Source organism: Castor canadensis, chromosome 1 (genome assembly GCF_047511655.1).
Source record: "Castor canadensis chromosome 1, mCasCan1.hap1v2, whole genome shotgun sequence".
Lineage (NCBI taxonomy): Eukaryota > Metazoa > Chordata > Mammalia > Rodentia > Castoridae > Castor > Castor canadensis.
The window spans coordinates 204,854,067-204,860,066 of NC_133386.1; the positions used below are offsets into that span (position 1 = coordinate 204,854,067).

A 6,000-nucleotide genomic window follows, 5' to 3' on the forward strand; every position below is an offset into this window, starting at 1 on the left:
GGTACTGGGGTTTGAACTCAGGGCCTCACACTTCCTATGCAGGTGCTCTACCACTTGACCCATTCCACCAGCCCTTTTTGGTTGGGCATTTTTTGAGTCTCGAGAACTCTTTGCCCAGGCTGGCTTCGAACCTTGGTCCTCCTGATCTCTGCCTCCTAAGTAGCTAGGATTACGGGCATGAATCTCGGTATGTTAGGTCTTTAATGCAAAAATACAGTCTGTACAAGTCCAGATGGGCCCACATACTGCCAGCACAAGTCCTTCAAGAGGTGACTGTGCTGTCCTTTTTCTCTCCAGCATATGACACCTTGGACTCTCTTCTGACTTTGACACTAACTTCAGCATTTCTTAGTTTCTTTCCAGGACAACTGCATGCACTTGACCAAGTATAGAGAAACCAAACCTCCTGGTAGGACGTCTTTCTCAGGCCACCAGAGGAGCTGACACTTGGAACATCAGGCGTGAATACATTTATAAATGAAGAATCATTTCATACAAAGCCACGTTTGAGTCCTTAAAGTTAAGGGTATTATTCGTGTCTGCTTTTAATGCAAACTTGGTAGGGTTCTAAAGAGAGGCATTTACCCAATGTCCCTGTCCTGTGGAGAAGGAGCCAGCACAATGGTCTCAGGTGCAGGAGTTCTGAGCAGGGTCACAGCACGAAGGAAGGCGTGCTGAGAATAGAGACCCAGCTGCTTCCTCTGCTCCCTGCTTCCCTTGCGTGAACTTCCTGTGGCACCAACAGAACAAATGATGGACCCTGGAGGCATCAAGAGGCTGTGGCCATCTCAGAGAGAAAGGGTGGCCCACAACCTGCCCTTCCTTCAACGAATATATGCCAGCCCTGGGTCAGGGATGCAAGTCTAACAGCAACTCAAGAAGCAGAAGTACTAGGACTTAGCCATGACCACAAGGGCTGGAGGGGGGGGTAATCTAAATGACCCTCAGGATCCCAGGACAAGTGTCACAAGCCACCAGCATGGGGGTATAGAATATTCCTGTCCTTTTCACCTAAGAGCTCCACGTTCAATGATTAGTTGGCAGTCCTCAGGAAACAGAACAACAACAGCCCTATTTCCCAACCTTGCAAGGTGGCGATCGCCCTGGCCAGGGCCACCTTCTCTCAGCAGTCCAGTTCCTCTCATCATTAACTTCCAAAACATTCCTGGATGTGAGAACAACCCTCGCAGAAAGAAGGGCAAAGGTTGACGTTTCTCGGAGCTGGGCTGCCGTGACTGAGCAGGGTGAGCTCACTCTGTATTTGCATGCTGAAGTTGAAGGCTACAAAATGCAACAAATATTTGAAATCAACAAGAGAACAAGGCGTTCTTTACTTGTGTTAGACAGGAGATTTAAAAACAAAACAAAGCTGGGCGCCAGTGGCTCACGACTGTAATCCCTGCTACCCGGGAGGCAGAGATCAGGAGGATCAAGGTTCAAAACCAGCGTAGGGAAATAGTTCGTGAGACCCTATCTCACAAATACTCAACACACAAAAAAAGGGATTGATGTAGTGTCTTAAGTGGTAAGAGCACCTGCCTACCAAGATGAGGCCCTGAGTTCAAACCCCACTACCACAAAAAGAAAACCAACCCTGCACAAAAGGGGACAGAGTAAAGGAGTAAATTTTCCCATTTGCCCCCTTTTTAACTTTGTCCTGTACTGCCTGCTTTTAAAACAAAAAAGTCCTTGTAAGAAAAGTTCAAGTTTGGCATAAGCCATCCTAAGACTATTAAGGCCTAGTTCAAATGTGAGATAACCTTTTTCTTTTGCTAGGCACGCCTACCACTGAGCTACACCCTAGTCTTCCCTCCTTGTTTTACTTGTTGGACAGGGAAGGGGTCTCGCTAAGCTGCCCAGACTGGCTCTGAACTCCTGGGCTCAAGGGAAACCCTGCCTGGGACTCCGAGTAGCTGAGGTTTCATGGGGCTGGGAATCTCCTAAACACATTTAAACATTTTATCTTGATCCACCCTTTTCTTGTTAACGCAACAATTCTTCCGGAATTCAAGTTCAGGACTCTGGCCTGCCAGTAATAACTGCAGGGTGACTAAACATTTTTTCCAACAAAAGAAAAAAATGCAAATCAAAGTGCAGAGCGGTCCCCGTCCCTCCCAAGCGCCCTCAGAGCTGAGCAGCAACTTCCACCGAGGAGCGAATGCAAGCTTGGACCGTGTCCTCCCTCGGAAGGGCACCGCCAGCGACTGTGGTTTCCGCGCCCCGCCCCTTCCCCACCCCCGGGCGGGCGTCACGTGACGGCTGAGAAAAGTAGGGGAAAGGTTACCGCGTGCCCCGCCCCCGGCCGGCGCGTCCAGGGCGCTCGGATCCTGTTCCACCGGCTGTGCCCACGGAGACCTTCCGCAGTGAGCATCCATCCCAGGGACGGAGGGCGAGATGCAACGCACCTCTCGGTGGGAAGGTCGAGCCTTGCGGTGCTCACCCTGGCAGACAGTTATGAGCTCTGTCTGTTCGGTGACAGATGTCACATCCGACAACCTGGCAACCAGGGAGAGCCCAGGGCGCGTCTGAAAGGGGCTCACTGCGAAGCCCAAAGTCAAAACTGAACGGTGTTTTTATGAATGGGCACGCAGGGCCAGGGTTGGGTAAGGGCAGGCCGGCGTCCCAACACTCCCGGGAGACCCAGGCCTGACCGCTCGGTGACTACTGGTCAGGGGCCCCGGCCAAGTGCGCAGAGGCGGCGGAAGGGACGCCAGTTTAATTCCCTTCATCTCCAGGTTAGGTGGCTTGTTTCTAGTACAAACTCGGAGGGTTATTTTGGCCTGTGCAGGCCACTTTTGATGTGTGCTCCTAAACCTGTCCCTGTTAGAGTCCAGCGACAGTTAAGATGGAGTTCAAGTGGAAGGTAAGTCCAGTCATGCTTCCGAGGAAGGAAACCAGCAATTTACATGAGAAAGCCCACTGGCTCTGGGCACAGAGGCAAAATCAACCCAGAGAATCAAGCTGAATGCTGATGGTGCCCACACCAGCTTACAACTGGACGCATTATTGTCCTCCTTACTCGCCCAGAGTCGCCTTAAATAAATGAAGGGGGGGTACTTCCTGGCACGAATAAAAGGCCAGTGCTGCCCAACGCGTTTTATTCATTTGGCTTGTGGTTTTTACAGAAATAAACATGCCTGAATATCTGGAATGACCAGAAATCAGACGCTTGCAAAAAATGGTGTAACAAAATACACGTTTCAAAAGGTTAAACTCACTTTCATTTTATTCGGTAACTTACAGTTACGTTTCCTACTGCCCTTCATGATGTTAATACACGGAGCAAAGAGGAACTGTATGAGTTGGTAATATTAAGTTTGTTCGGGTTTAATCTGGTAATCACGTGTAATTTTTTAACTCTTTAAGGTTTGTTTAAAGTAAGATCAGCCTTGTCTTGGTGGTCTGCGGCTTTAACGAAAGCCAGACCCCGATTTACATTATAAAGACGCTGACCCACCGCCTTCCCCAACTAAGCGAAAGGAACCTGCTGCTGGCTGGCCACGGAGGCCGTGCGGATCCAGGGGCTGCCCAGACCGTGCCGTCGGGCTCCAGAGCCAAGTTTGCGGAGTCCTGAACACGTGACGCCCCCCCCCCCACGCGGCCTGGCGCGACCTTGGGCAGCCTCTCCGCACCCACCTGCCCTTGACCCCGAGTGAGGGGCGCTCGCAGGCCGGGGCCGGTCCTGCTCACCGCGGCGCTCGCACCGCACCGGTAGTCCCCGCGCCAAGGGCGTGTCCAGACGGCCGCACTGGAGGTGCAAGCCAGGGAGGGTGGCGGTGGCGACCTGCCAAGTCCCGAGGCCAAGAATCCCTCCTGCTCCCGCACTGTACCTGGATGTGGGTTGACCGACCCTCGGACCATCAGGCCCAGTACACTCGCGGAGTGGGAGGGGAAAGGAGCGGGGAGAGGAACCGGTGGCCCGATTGGACCCGGGACAGAGGCGTCCCAAGTTCCGGGCGCCGAGCATCCCTCGCTCTGCCGCAAGAGCCTCGTCCGCGGGCAGACCGAACCTCGTGCGGTCCCCAGACCCAATCCAAACGCCACCAAGATGGACAGAGGACCGGGGACAGGGTGCAGGCCACCCCGCTGGCCCGCGGCCGGTGGCATCCTGTCTAGTCCCGATGGCCAAGCATCCCTCTCGCGGTCACACTGGACCCAACTTGAGGGTTAACCGACCCCAGGCGGGCCCCAGACCCGTGCGCCGTGCAAGGTGCGGGCTTCCAACCCGCTCCAGGTTCGGACTCTCGGTGAACCCAGCTGTCCGAGGACACCGCAGGAGTTCCACCCCCCTACCCCCCACCGTGCTCGACCGAGCAGCGCCCCACACACACCCCGCAACCGTGCCCGGGTCCCCGCAGCCCTCGCGCGCCCCTCGCCCGGGGCCGCAGGGCGGCACCGCAGCCCTCGCCACCCGCGGCGCGGCCGTCCTTACCGAGTCGGCGGACAGCGGCGGTAGAATGAGCGAGCGGCGCGCGGGCGCCGGGGGGCGGGAGGGCTGCGGGCGAGGACGAGCGCACCGACGCCGGCTGCCGGCGATTGGCTGAGTCCGGCCGGGCTGCGGCACCGGAGGGCGGGAGGCTCCCGGCGCGCTGCGGGCCTGGGCGGGGCCTGGATGGGGCGGGGCGTCGGGGGCGGGGCCCGGGAGGGAACTGTGGGCTCCCACGCGTGCACGCCCCGGGCGGCCTGTGTCCCGAGGGGTCTTAGGACAACAATTCTTCACCTTGTGAGCCTCAGTTTCCTTGCCTGTCAAAATGGGCCAAATCATTGGAGCCGTGGTCATAAAAAGCGTTTAGCACGGTGCCTGGCTTAAGCTACCCGTTTGTAGGCATCCTCGCGCAAAGTCCCCATGGCATCCCTGCCGGACTAATGCTGTTTATCCAGAAAAAGAATGACTAACTTGCTGAGTAGGGAGAAGTGAGCCCACGCCCCAAATCGGATCTATCCCCCGAGTGACTACTGTTGCCATCCAGAGGCAGCGAGGCTCGCGGGGCCAGCTCTAATGGGCTGCTCCTCAGATAGGCGGACATCGGTGGCTCACACTTGTAAACCTACCTACTTGGGAGGCTGAGATCGGGAGGATCGTGGTTCGAGGCCAACCCAGGCAAATAGTTCGTAAGACCCCACCCCCACCCCCACCCCCCATCTCCAAAATAACCAGAGCCAAATGGACTGGAGGTGTGGCTCAGGTGTTAGAGCGCCTGCTTTGCCACCATGAAAACCTGAGTTCAAACCCCAGTCCCACAAAAAGAAAAAAAAAAAAGCCTCCCTTATGGGGGTTTGAGAGATTTAGGAAAATAATTAGGGACCCGGAGTCTGGCAGGTCGCAGGCATCCAGGGTCTGGGAAAAGAGGACAGGACAGATCTGCCAGACATGGCAGGGGGCTCTTTCTTTTCTTTGCCCCCACTGCCCCCAGGCTCCAGTCGGGATCCTGCATACAACAGCTGCTGCATAAATGCACTGACTTTATGAAGACCTGGCCCTCCTCACGGTCAAGCACTTCTCGCGAAAGCCTCCATCTTTGTGTTTGGTGGTTACCGCAGAGGTTTAGAAGAGAAAATGAAAGTTGTCCCTTGATCCCGCCCCCAGTTACATTAACCATTGCCTTTCCTCCCCGCCCCCCCAACTCGTTGCTTTAAAGGAAGGAAAAGCGTTGATCTGTGTGTCACTCAGATCAACGCTTAGCCTAGGCCGGGGACATAGCTCTCTGTGGGGACATAGACACAGCCAGGGTCTTTCATTGGGCTGCACAGTTTTTGTTTGACGATCTGCTGTGATGCATTCAACTGGTCCCCAAAGGACATTTCGGGACTCGCTTTGCACCGTTGCAGGTAAATTAAAGCCGCAGTGGCCCTTGACGTTCTCTGGGCATCTTTTCTCCTGTAGAACTGATTCCTTGAAGTGAAGCAACCAGGCACATATGACACTTCGGGGCCACTTGGGAAGCTGCCACCCGAAAATGCTTTCCTCCCCCGCCCCCCCCCCCCGCGCCAATTACTCAT

The 6,000-nt window shown here is 55.3% G+C and overlaps 1 protein-coding gene across 3 annotated transcripts in view; it reads right to left on the minus strand.

Annotated features, from left to right (window-relative positions):
• The window catches only part of Cpt1a (carnitine palmitoyltransferase 1A), a 51,251-nt gene extending 45,766 nt beyond the window's left edge, over positions 1-5,485 (minus strand). Inside the window, exon 1 of one of the 3 annotated variants that reach the window (XM_074050656.1) lies at positions 5,464-5,485. The gene's annotated coding sequence lies outside the window, so the exon portion shown is untranslated. Of the gene's footprint in view, positions 1-1,083; positions 1,893-4,432; positions 4,560-5,463 lie in introns of those variants that run through there. The other 2 variants (XM_020184975.2, XM_074050648.1) reach the window with 2 other exon arrangements.
• Between the last annotated feature and the right edge of the window lie 515 nt (positions 5,486-6,000).